Source organism: Tupaia chinensis, unplaced genomic scaffold (assembly GCF_000334495.1).
Source record: "Tupaia chinensis unplaced genomic scaffold, TupChi_1.0 Scaffold144262_1, whole genome shotgun sequence".
In the NCBI taxonomy this organism is placed as follows: domain Eukaryota; kingdom Metazoa; phylum Chordata; class Mammalia; order Scandentia; family Tupaiidae; genus Tupaia; species Tupaia belangeri.
This window is the reverse complement of record NW_006204120.1, coordinates 2,116,859-2,130,947: the sequence shown is the minus strand read 5'-3', so window position 1 is coordinate 2,130,947 and position 14,089 is coordinate 2,116,859. Positions and strand designations below refer to the sequence as shown.

Genomic DNA, 14,089 nt, shown 5'->3' with positions numbered 1-14,089 from the left:
TGAGGAGGATGAACTGCTGCTCAGCAGGACTTTTTTCCACTGCTTTGCTTCTTTCTGCTCATAAGTTCAAGAGTGGAAAATGAGGAAAGTTTCAATTGAACAAACAGGCTCATAAATCAGATTTCACACCTTGTCTTGACCTTGGAAAGGATAAAATACTGGTTTGAGCTACTCAGCTCCTCCTGATTCAACAAATTTCTCATAAAACCAATTTATAGATGCTGTTTTGCTTTGCTTTCCACAAGGAAAGCATTTTTATTCATGACATTCCTATCCTCATTATCTCCCCATTGTAGCTCATCTTCTGACTTAGAATTTCATGTCTCATGACTGCGATCTTGTTGAATCTTGTGTTATGGTTGTATGTAGTATTTTCTGATTTTACTACTCCTACCACCTGAGGGCAAAGTAACCCTCTGCTGCTCAGTAGAGTACACAGAAGAGGCTCAAGGCTGCATTTTTAAAAATATATACAATTTAATTAAATATAAGAATCATGGTTATAAGCAAAGTGGGTGGTTATGGCTACCCCAAGTTATGCCTTGAATTCTCCCCATTGGTGGTGCTGAGGCATCTTTGCTTGAGTCTGTGAAATCTCAGGCTCAATTTCCCAAGTTTGTTGTCCAGTATTCAAATTGACTTAGGCTATTTCAGCCAGAACATTTTTGGGTATTGAAGGACAATTAAAAAACATATTTACCTATTTTTGTATTAATTCTCTCAATTATACCAAAGTAAGGTGAGAGAGTAAGGTGGATTTAGAGTCTAAAAATCTTGAATTCAAAATGTTTCTATTTTAGCACTTGCTAACTGGAACTTGGATGGCTTTGAGGGTGAGGGGACAGACGCATGCATTAAGCACTTGTTTCCTGTCTTCCCCAATGGAACAGGAATGTTACTCTTCAGGATTACTCTGAGGATTCATTCCTGCATGCACCTATTCAGCTTTCAACACTCAACATTTCTTCAAAAACACTTCGTGCGGCAGACACTCCATTGGTTTTGGGAGTTCACAAAAGGATCATAGTCCAATGCATGAGGAAGATATTTAAACAAAATCAGTTCAGTATTTCTGAAACTTTTTTCTTTATTAACCTCTAAAAAGCCTTTTTAGACATTTTTTCCCATAATCTTCCCTTCCCCCACTCATGAAATTTTCATACCACAGATATAATGTACAATATTTGTTTATGTACTGGGTGCATGTTGGGGCATTATAATAAGAATAAATGTTTTCCAGCCTCCCTCACCAAGAAGAACCACTTTTGGCTCCCTTGAGGGAAATACTACTCTCACTGAGAATGAACAAAATGATTACAGAGGAATGTACCAATTGCAATAGAAGAAAGAGGTACGATCTGCAGAGTTTGTCTCACCATGGGTGTAGGAGACCAGCTGTGGTGGATGAAGTCAGGAACGACTTCAGGGAGGAAAGTAGGATGCTGGCAACCACAAAGGTCTGGATGGCAGCAGGCATGGGGAATTCACGGAGGAAGGCACAAGGGTGGAGGGTGGTGAGACAGAGTACCTGCTCAGAGGTGGGTGCAAGAGGGAGGCAGAAAGGCAGGAGACAGGCAGGGGCAGCAACAGAGGGTCTTGGGTGTCACCCTGAGGACACTGAGGATGCAAATTTTAAGACAGAGGAATGACTTGCTAAGATTTATACACTCGAAAGTTCTTTTCGGCTTTTGTGTAGGTGAGGAAGGGAACTATAGTCAGAGATAAATGCAGAAACCATGACTTGAATGAGGGCAGTTGCCTATGAAAACAAGAGTGGAGGGAGAGATCTGGGGAAAGGATTAAGTAAAACAGCCTGAGTGTAAGCACCTGGGATGCTGTAGGAATTGAGACTAGTGGTAACTACTGAAACTTAGGTGTTTGGGACCATTTGGAAGGCTTGGCATTGCAGAAGCTTTCCAGAGGCCACAGAATCTGATTGCTGTAAGGTCTCTGGCGATCAAGGTTGGCTATTTGTTGAATCAGTGTTTTTCTTTGAAGGTAAACTAGGCAGAGTACAGGTGAGCAGTGGCTCTAGGGAAACTACACAGGCTATTTCTTGGTTCCGCCCTGGCCTCGATCTCATCAGCTCCACAAATTATGTATAAATGTAATCAAAGGCCATGGATGTTCTCAGACCTGTGCAGGGTTTTACTTACTGCAAATGCTCCCTTGCCTCAGCTCTCCAGCCAAATCTGAAGCCACAAACTGTATCAGTTGCTATACTTCCCACCTTCTGCATAACTCTGATCTCTCCTGGGAATCACCCAGTCTGCCACCCAGACCCTTGACAGATGATCGTAGTCTTCTGTTGACCATTCTTGTTCACAGCAAATTGAACTACTTAGGGTTACCTAATGTAAGTGTACTCATTTCTGTCTGTTGGTAGCTTTTAGGCTTTTGTAAGAGCTGAAAGAAAGCAGCAGATGTAACATGCAGGAAGAGAGAGGAATGTGAACACGTAAAGGCTTTTCTGTTAAGTGGAGAGGTGGAAGCCAGTGGCCTTTGGACCATGGAAGAACAGCTTGCCAATCCTGGAAGCCAGAATAGAATTCGGGTGGTGCAATGAGGGTGGCTCCTGCTGTCAGTGTGTCATTTCTTCTCTGATGCTGGAGAGCTGGCATCTGCTGACCCAGAGAGCTTCCAATAAGGCCTTGGTGCTGCCCAGAGAGGTGTCTTTTCTCTACATGTGCCTGGGACCCTGTGATATATACTAAATCCCATTTTCTTTAGCTTTTTTCAGAGCACATGCTGTGTTTGATAAGATAACTTTGAAGTAAAGATTAATGGCTTTCAGCTGATTCTGAATCAAATCTGTCCACTGGTGGCATTTCCTCAGCTCTCGTCTTGATTCTAGCGTATCCCTTACAGTCCCTTTCAAGGCTTCCAGAGCTCACCACAATGGCAACAGCAACTAAAGCTTCTAAGGGTCCCTCCCAATCACCCCTCTGGGCTTCCCTTCTCTTTGGCTTCCCACGCTGGCTCTCTGTTTTGCTTAACCCCAGCAGGACCAACACTAGGTCTCAGAATGTGTACCTTGGCTCTGACATCGAGTGCCTTTAGAACACTGCTGTTTGAAACTGTCCTTCATGGATTTGCAAGGAAGCTTGGGCAAAGGGCCCTGGCCTGATGCCTGCCCAGGGAGTAGGAGCTGGATTCAGCTGGGTCCACAGAACCCTCCAAATTCCACTTATCTGTTAGGAAAAGGTGGAAGCAACAGTGCTGAGAAGGAGCTGGAGCCAATGATGGTTAAAAAGCTTGCTAGGGAGCCCCTGATGTTACAATAAGGCCAGAGCTTCTGACCTGGGTCCCATTCCATTCCAGACAAGGGTTATTTAACTATTAAAAGGACATATTCAAAGGGTGCTCACTCATGCATTTTGGGGTCTGAAGGGAAGTCTCCAGCACTGTGGCACTGTTCTTAACTTACTGTTTAAAAATTAACTGGATTAAGAGCTTTGGGAATGCAGTTGGCTCTCCTTATCTGCAACTTCTGCATCTGTGGATACAACCAAATGGAGCTAGAGAATGTTCCATTGTTGCTGATGTGTATTACGTAGTTTGGCCTACAATGGTTGTATCTATACAGGGTTTGTACAGCTATTTTGTGTCATTATTCTCTATACAATACAACATAACAGCCATTTACATAGCACTTACATTATATTAGGTATTACAGAAATTTAGAGATAATTTAAAGTGTACAGGAGAATGTGTGTAGGTTATAAGAAGTAATATGCTATATTACAATATTTATTTTAATTTTATTTATTATTATTATTTTTAATTTGCTAGAGGTCACATGCACTCACCAGAGAGAGAGAGAGAGAGACAGACAGAAAGAGAAAGTGAGAAGGAAGCTTTCAGGTCTGGGACTTGAACTGTGGTCAACCATTTGGGAAGCCCAGCGCCTTAACCACTTGCTGACCCAAGTAATATGGTATTTTATCTGAGAGATTTGAGTATCCATGAATTTTGTTATCTATCCTGGAACCAATCCCCCATGGATACCAAGGGATTGGTATGACTGTATGTTAAACAAATATTGAGAGTGGAGACAAATTCACTGCAACAAACTCAGCATTTGAGCAACTTTAAAAAGATGAGCAAGAATGTGACATTCAGAGAAGGATGAGAACTGTTAATGACAAGTATGTGTGGTTATTATTTATCTACATAGTACAATGGAGAAGAAATGAGATGTGCCATCATGAATTGGAAGAGAGTTCAGGACTTTAGTTGACAATAAGCACACCTCAAATTTCACATACTTAAAACTGAGCATGTCAAATTTGTACTACTCTGGTTATTCAGTTCCAATTTCTTTTGACTAGTTCCTCTTGTCTCTAGGATTATCTATTAACGATTATTATTATAACCAACTATTTAATAAACATGTATTTGAGACATAATCCCATAAAATATTTTAGTGAATCATTCGATCATTCATTTATTCTTTTGATTAATATTTGTCGAGCACATAGTAAGTACCATACACTCTGCTAGGTGATAGAAACATGGAATAAGTACTATACAGTCTGCTAGGTGATAGAAGCACACTAGTAAGTGAGACATGGTCTCTGCTCTCCTGGAGCTTGTTCTATTGAGGGAAAAAACCATTAAACTAGTAAATACACACAAAATCAATCAAAATGATAGTTCTCATTAGCTTTATGAAAGTACAATATTTATACAGCATAGTGTGGGAAGACCAAGCCTGGAAGAGATCTGGGTTCAGCCCACCACCTGAAGCTACCTAAATAAACTTTATCTGCTCTCATCCAGGAGACATAGCCCTCTAATAGGAGCACATCTGACATTTAAAGGTGACATCCCCTCCAAGGAAGAAATAGGAAGAAGTGAATGTTGCATCAGATGATGAAAAAACAGTGCTGAGAGAGGAGAAACATGAGAAAACAAGGAAATAACTCTCCTCCAGGGAACACAATAACCCCTCACCAACAAAGAATAGCACAAAAGAAGAAGGATGGGAAACCTCTTCCATGAATACTATTTGAAAACTTTCTAAATATAGAAAAACATGAAGAAATTCAGACCCAATAAATAAAAGAACTCCAAATAGAATAAAAATAAAAAGATCCTCCCCCAACACAACATAGCTAGATTGGTAAAAATCAAAGACAAAGACAAGTTTCCAAAAGTGGCAAGAGAGAAATGTCAAGTTACTTACAAAGGTTATCCCATTAGGCTAACCTCAGACCTCTCAAGTGAAACAATGCAAGCAAGGAAAGATGGAAAGACATACTCAAAATGTTGAAAGAAAAACAGTTTCAGTGAAGAATACTATACCAGCAAGATTACCCTTCAAATGGGATGACAAATAAAATAATTCTTAGGTAAACAAAAGCTGAAAGAATTCACCAACACTAGACTAGCTCTTCAAGAAGTACTGAAAGGAATACTATATCAGGAAAACTAAAGAGAGACAAACAGAATTAAGAGAACAACAACGACAACAATGAAACAAACAAAAAGAAAAAACAAGAAAACATCCAACAAAATAGCAAGGATAAGTCCTCAAATATTGAAAATAATGTTGAATGTTAATGAATTAAATTCTCGAATTAAAAGACACACACTGGCTGATTGGTTAAAAAAAAATGAGTCCTCTACATAGATATACATTGACTAAAAGTAAAGGGTAGAAAAATATATTCCACGCAAATGGAAACCAAAAATAAAGCTGGAGTCATGAATCTGATATTGGACAAAATAGACTTCAAGACAAAAACTGTAAGAGACAAAGAACACTATATAATACTAAAAGGGCTAGCCCACCATTTATAAATATCTATGCACCCAACACTGGAGCACCCAAATACGTGAAAGAGAGACCATTAGATCTGAAGGGAGAGATAGATTTGTAACACAATAATCATTGGGGATTTCAGCACCCCAATTTCTCCCCTGGAGAGATCATCTAGACAAAAAATAAACAAAGAGATACAAGATCTAAATGATATCATAAATCAAATGAAATTGACAGACATCTATAGATCATTTCACCCAAAAACTAAAAAATACACATTTTTCTCACCCTCACATGGAACATTTTCAAAGACTGATCACATGAGAGGGCACAAAATAAACCCTTACAGATTCAAATGTATAGATATAGTTTCTATATCCAGCATCTTTTCTGATCCCAATGGAATTAAACTTAAAATCAAAACAAAAACAACCACAAGACTACAAAAACACACAGAAAGTAAAAATAATAATAATAAAAAAAAAACCTACTCCTGAGTGACTTCACAACCACTGAAGAAATCAAGACTGAAATGAAAGGATTCCTTGAAACCAATGATAACAAACAAGTTTTTATAACGTGTGGGAACGGCAAAAGCAGTCCATAGAAGAAAGTGCATAGCAATTAGTGCTCACAAGATAAAAACAGAAAGGTGACAAATAGACAACATAACAACACAACTCAGGAAACTGGAAAATAACAACAAAAGAAAAAATATATAAAGATAAAAGAAATAAAGATTCAAGCAGAAATAAAGGAAATAAAGAATGAAAGAATTATACAGATAATAAATGAAACAATAAACTTGTTCTTTGAGAAAATAAATAAAAATCAATTACCTAGATTAATCAAGAAGAATAGAGAAAGAAACCACATAAATCAAGCAGTAATGAAATGGGTGCTTTTGCAATAGACATTACATAAATACAAAAGGTCATGAGAGAATACTATGAGTGATGATATGCCAACAAATAAGAAAACATAGAGGAGATAGACAAATTTCTGGACACATATAACTTGCCAAGATTGAATCAGAAAGAAAAGGAAGTGTGACTAGACCAATAGCAAGCAATGAGATTGAATCAGTAATAAACAGTCTCCTAGAAAAGAAAATCCCAGGTCCCAGTGGTTTTACTTCTGAATTCCACAAAACTTTTAAAGAAGAACTAACCCTGAATCTCCTCAAACTATTAGATCATCAAAAATCGCATGACATATTTTTCTATGCAAAAATACATCCACAACTTTTCCAATGGCCCAGTATTTCTAAAGATCCAAAAGGAGGAAACCCTTCCAAATTCATTCTATGTAGACTTCCTCACTGTGATCTCCAAAACAGATAAGGACATAACAAAAAATAAAAACTATAGACCAATATTCTTGATGAATATGGATGCAAATTTTCTTAACAAGAAACTAGCAAATTGTATCCAATAACACATTAAAAAGATTATATACCATGACTAGGTAGGCTTTTATTCCAGTGATGCAAGGATGTTCAACATATGCAAAGCAATAAATGTAATACATCACATTAACAGAAGGAAAGATAAAAAAACATATGATCATATCAATTGATACAGAGAAAGCATTTGATAAAATACAACATCCATTCATGATTAAGACTTTCTGCAAAGTTAGCATAGAAGGGACATTCCAGGAGCCTATGAGACCTCAGAGAAAGAGCAGCAAGAAGCAACTGAACATATCGATGAAGTACAAAATGAAATAGACTTAATGAACAAGCCAGTGAGGAGATTTTGAAAGTAGAACAGAAATATAACAAATTTCGCCAACCATTTTTTCAGAAGAAGTCAGAACTGATCACCAAAATCCCCAATTTTTGGGTAACAACTTTTGTCAACCGTCCACTGGTGTCTGCTCTGCTTGGAGAAGAGGATGAAGAGGCGCTGCATTATTTGATCAGAGTTGAAGTGACAGAATTTGAAGATATTAAATCAGATTACAGAAGAGATTTTTATTTTGAGGAAAATTCTTACTTCGAAAATAAAGTTCTCGCCAAAGAATTTCATCTGAATGAGAGTGGTGATCCATCTTCAAAGTCCACTGAAATCAAATGGAAATCTGTAAAGGATTTGACAAAACGTTCAAGTCAAATGCAGAATAAAGCCAGTAGGAAGAGGCAGCATGAGGAATCAGAGAGGTTCTTTACTTGGTTTACTGATCATTCATTCTGATGCAGGTGCAAATGAGTTAGGGGAGGTCATCAAAGATGACATTTGGTCAAATCCATTACAGTACTACTTGGTTCCCGATATGGAGAATGAAGAAGGGGAAGGAGAAGAGGAAGATGATGATGAAGAAGAAGAAGAAGAAGAGGGATTGGAAGATATTTATGAAGGAGATGAGGATAAATGTGAAGAAGATGATGATGATGAAGGAGAGGAAGAAGAGGAGGATGAAGGAGAAGATGACTGACAGATCACTGATGGATTCCAATCCTCCTTTTCTAAACATTTTTTTACAATCCCTGGGAGCATGTTGCAGTCATTTTTTCTTTTTTCTTTCTCTCTTTTTTTCCCTCCCTCTTGTGCTCAGTTACCCTGTTCTTGATGTCTCTTTTCTCTACACTATGGTTCTCAACTTTAATTTTAGGGGGAAAAACTTTGAGCAGAAACGATGGGTAAAGAATCTCTACCCTTTTCTGTTCCAAATTAATTTTTATTCCTTCCTGTCTTAGCAAAAACTGTTTGGAATCAACACCACCCTGCTCTATGGGGAAAAAAAAAAGAAAATCCTTCTGCTCCGTTTGCTCTGCTGGAAACTGGAGGGTGCTAGGCCCCTGTGTAGTAGTGCATAGAATTCTAGCTTTTTTCTTCCTTTCTCTGTATATTGGGCTCAGAGATTACACTGTGTCTCTATGTGAATATGGAAAGTTAGCATTTGCCAACATATATCTATCTACTTTCTCTTATTAAAAAAAAAAAAAGAAAAAAAAACACTTTAAAAAATGGGGTTATAGAGGTCAGCATAAGGTGGGTTTAAGATGTTTGGGCGGGTTAAGTGGGCATTTTGACAACATGGCCTCTCCTTTGGCATGTTTAATTGTGAAGTTTAATGGCCATTTTTGCAGTTTAAGATGACACTTTTAAAAATAAAATTCTCTCCTAATGATGACTTGAGCCCTGCCACTCGTTGGGAGAATCAACAAAACCTGTAGCATCTCATTTGGAACTGACATTCTCTATTGTAATTTTGTTCCTGTTTATTTTTAAATTTTCTTTTTATTTCACTGGAAAGGAAAGATTCTCAGTTTTAAACATTAAAAGTGTACAAGTTGCTTTGTTACAATAAAACTAAATGTGTACACGAGGATTTGATGCTTTTCTCTCAGAATAGATAGGCTTAATATGACCTTCCAAGTTTGACTTGTGTAGATCACTTCGCAGTCAACCGAACTTTGTTATTTTTGATACGCACTTTGCAGGATGACTTCTCAGGGCTGTGTGGACGGAGTAAAAGGATTTGAATCAATGTGTTAATGTCCCCACAGCTGGGAATCATGGGTACAATTTGCTGTTGATTTGTTAATATTATCATTGGGGATGCAATAGTGCTCAAAACTCAGTTCTGAATATCTCGTATTTTTATCTTAAATTGGCAGTTTTTTAAATGGGCCTTTGTGCCTGTGACCACCATCAGACAAACTGGTGCTCTACTGCCAAGGTCCACATGGGACAGTTGCTGGCATGTCTTCATGGACAGTTGCTTGGCACCCTAAGTATGACCATGAAGATGGGATCGTGGAGTAAGAAGTCAGTTTTGGAAGTTATGAATACTGTTTTTGGTCCCTAAGTCCCTGTTTTCTAGCATAAAGCTCCCAAACATGACTGACTGTGAATCTCGGTGAGATGATGAGCTCTGCTCAGTGCCACTGTGCAGAGAGGCTACCTAATGTGTGAGCTTTTTAATGATGTACAATATAGTGGGAAATGCCACTTTTTCAGAGGTGAATTAATGAGCAGCCTTATCAAATTAAAGCTTTTTTTTTTTTTTGGAGAGATTTTCACTGTAGGGCGCGTGCGCTCGCCAGACAGACAGAGAGAGACATAGAGACAGAAAGCGAGAAATCACCCCCCAGGGGGGATGGTCACGCCGCAATCCCTTCTCCTCCATTCTCCTCTCGGGGTCTTGGGCACGCACGCACACGTGCCTGGCGTGAGTTTTAAGCCACCGGGTCCGGGACACGAACCGCGGTCGACTACGTGGGAGTCCAGCGACATAGCCATTACGCTAACTGCTGGTTCCCAAATTAAAGCTTTTTGAGGTATAGAATTTTCTAATGGAATTATTCCATCAATGGGCAAAGTGTAAAAAAACCCTATCTAGATGGACAGTATGTAATTTCCGCACAAGTCTCTGTTTAGTAAATACATCACTATATACTGGTCAGGAATCTTGCTCTGATAAAGGAACATAAAGACTTAAGGAAAAAAAATAGAAGGGACATTCCTCAAAACAATAAAAGCCATCTATGACCAACCCACAGCTAACATCATACTGAGTGGAAAATAAAAAAGCTTTCAACTTTTTCACTGAAAACTGGAACAAGACGAGTCTACCCATTTTCTGCACTCCTCTTCGACATAGTACTGGGAATCTTAGCCAGTGCAATCAGACAAGAGAGTAAAATAGAAGGCATTCACATAGGAAAAGAAGAAGTGAAATTATCTCTATTTGCAGATGCTATGATTATATACATGAAAAATACAAAAGAATCCACAAAAACTCCCACAAATAACAACAACAACAAAAAAAACTCCTGGAAGGGATACATGGATACTGGAAAGTGGCAGGATACAAAATCAACATGCAAAAATTTATAGCATTTTGATATACCAACAATAAACAAACTGAGGTGGAATTGAGGAAAACAATGTAACTGACAATAGCCACAAAAAATAAATGGTACCTGAGAATAAAGCTAACCAAAAAAGTAAAAAATCTCTACAAGGAAAATTGCATGAAAAAATTTTTTTAAAGAAATTAAAAATAATACAAAAAAGTGGAAAGATATTCCGTGTTCCTGAAGTGGAAGAATACATATAATCAAAACATCAATCCTACATATTAATTTACAAATTCAGTGCAATGCCAATCAAACTACTAGAGATATTCTTCACAGAAATAAAAATAGAATCATAAAATTTGTTTGGAATCACACAAGGCCCCATATTGCCAAAGAAATACTGTGCAAAAAGAATAAAGTAGGAGGCATCTTACTTTCTGACCTCAGAATATATTACAAGGGTGTGACAATCAAAACTGCATGGTAGGGACCAGCAGATGGTGTAATGGCTATGTCGCTGAACTGCCATGTAGTAAACCGCGGTTGAGTCCCAGACCCATGCCCAAGATCCCAAGAGGAGAATGGAGGAGAAGGGATTGCAGAGTGGCCATTCCCCTGGGTGGTGATTTCTTGCTTTCTGTCTCTCTGTCTCTTTCTGGTGAGCACACATGCCCTGTGGCAAAAACCTACCCCCCCCAAAAAAAAATAACAATACAGCATGATATTGACACAAAAACAGGCAGGTAGATCAATGGAATAGAACTGAGAATGCAGAAATAAACCCCAAAACAAACAACCAAATTATTTTCAACAAAGGGCACAAGACAACCTAGTGGAGAAAGAAAATCTCTTCAGCAACTGATGCTGAAAAAATTAGATATTAATCTGCAGAAAAATGAAACTGGACCCCTATCTCTTACTATTAGCAAAAATCAACCAAAAATGGACTAAGGATCTAAACATAAAATCTCAAACCATAAAACTACTGGTGGAAAACACAGGGGAAACTCTTGGAGACATACAAATAGACAAAGACTTCTTAAATAAGACCCCCCCCACAGCCCAGACAATAACCCTGAAAAAAGACAAGTGGTACTACATCAGCCTAAAGAGCTCTGCACAGCTAAAGAAACAATAATTAGAATGAAGAGACCACCCTCTGAATGGGAGAATTTATTTGCAAACTATGCCTCAGATAAGGGACTGAAAACCAGAATATACAGGTAACTCAAGCAGTTTACCTGCAAAAAAATCAATCCAATCAAAAGATTCCTCTCCAAGGAAGATATATAAACAGTCAAAAAATATACGAAAAACATGTTTAACATCTCTTATCATAAGGGAATTGCAAATCAAAACCACAATGAAATACCACTCAATCCCAGTCAGAATGCCAAGATTAAAAAAAAATAATGAGAAGTGCTGGTGAAGTTGCAGTTAAAATAGAACCTTCTACTCTGTTGGTGGGAATGTAAATTAGTACAATCACTGTGGAGAACAATACAAAGTTTCCTTAGAAACCTACAAATAGAACTGTCACATGGCCCAGTAATTCTTTAGGTTATGTACCCATAGGATAGAAAAACCCTCAGCTGAAAGAACACCTTCACATCCACCTTTATTGTAGCATTATTCATAATTACTAGGACATAGAATCAACCCAAATGTTCAAGAACAGATGAGTGAATTGAAATAATATTGAACATGTACTCTATGGAATACTACTCAGCCATAAAAAAACAATGAGACCCTGAATGTAATACAAAGTGGAGGAATATGGAAGATTTAACAGTAAGTAAAGCAAGCCAGACTATGAAGGACAGCCATTGTACATCCCTTCTTAATATACACCAAATGTTTTGTAGTTTACACCAGAAACGGAAAGATAAGAAGGTATGATAGCAGGGAGGGTAACAATAGATACTATAGCTATTATAGGAGGGGTTAGGTAATAGGGGCTGAGAGGGACGGGATCAGGAAAAAAAAAACAAGAAGCAAAACAAAAGTTAAAAGTTATCTGTTGGGTCCAGCAGTTAGCGTAACGGCTAATGGTTTGCGTCCCTGGCCCAGTGGCTTACACTCATGCCGGGCGCATGTGCATGCATGCCCAAGATCCTGAGAGGAGAATGGAGAAGGGATTGTGGTGTGGCCATTCCCCCCTGGGGGGTGATTTCTCACTTTCTGTCTCTCTGTCTCTATCTTTCTGGCGAGCACACATGCTCTATAGCAAAAACCTCTCAAAAAAAAAAAAAGGTATCTGTTGATAATGTATATGATAATGTATTTTTTTTAAAAGAATTATTTTATTTTTATTCATTGTCATGATTATTATTTTTGGAAGTTGACCAGAGAGAGACAGAGAGAGAGAAGGGAAGTGAGAAAGCAAACTGCCAGATCTGGGACTTGAACCATGGTCAGCCATGGGGGAGTCCAGCCGCCTTAACCACCACACCACCTGCCAGTCTCTTGATAATGTCTTTGACTTGACTAATATACATTGCATTCATGCTGGAGAAAACCATATTGTACATTGTAAAGATATACAGTGATTAAATATAAACTAAAGTATACATAAAAAGAAAATAATAAATTTAAATTAATTAAAATTAAATAAAGTTGAAAGTCAGTGCCTCAGTTGCACTAGTCTTATTCAAGTGCTCAGTGGCCAGTTGTAGTAAGTGGCTACCATGTTATGTAACACAGATATAGAATGTACCCAGTGTTGCAGAAAGTTTTATTAGATGGTAAATAGCTGAAAAGAAGCATAAGGGAGAGAGAAGGAACTACCTTGAGCTTAAAAAAAGATTATTTAACTTAGAGAAACTTGGTAATTAAAAAAAGTATTCAATTCATGACAGAATATGTGTGTTAGAGAAAGAGAGAGACAGAGAGAGAGAGAGAAAGGAGGCCACTTTCAACAGTGTCTCATCATGCTATGATCCTCTTTTCCCATCCCTCCAGTCAGCAGGATCTTGGGCACACATGCTCCCAGTATGTTTTCAAGCTGACCAGAGTAGCTGAACCTATAGTCGACCATGTGGCTTCCAGCACTGCAATTCAGTTTGCTACCAACTGCACCACCAGGTTGGGTCAGAAAGACTTCATTTGTTAAGAGAATAAAATTTGAAAGATGATGGTGGTGACATTAGATGATGGGGTTATGGTGAAGGATCAGAGGAGATGGGGAGTGTCTTCTATTTTCTAACTCAGGCTCTGTGTAGTTAATACTTGGCCAGTTGTTCAGTGCTTATTTCCAGAGAGCCCTCTGCTCTGAACCCTTACTCTGGTTCCCAGGTGTATGAAATAGTGACCGAGACAGTGTTAACATAGAACAATAAATTGCTGAACAAAATACAAAACAAGTGATAGAGAATAGAATAGTGGACAGCAAGTTTCCGATTGTATGGCAAAAATTACATATTACTAAATATTGGCAGTTGCTATGTTCTGGTGTCTTACCATTTTCCACAGCCTCCTGCCCACTGCCTATCACCTAAGTGTCAGTGTTTCTG

General features: G+C 38.3%; 1 pseudogene; it reads left to right on the top strand.

Annotated features, from left to right (window-relative positions):
• The first annotated feature begins 5,682 nt into the window (after positions 1–5,682).
• LOC102476195 (protein SET-like) lies at positions 5,683–8,206 on the top strand (annotated as a pseudogene).
• Positions 8,207–14,089: the final 5,883 nt, after the last annotated feature.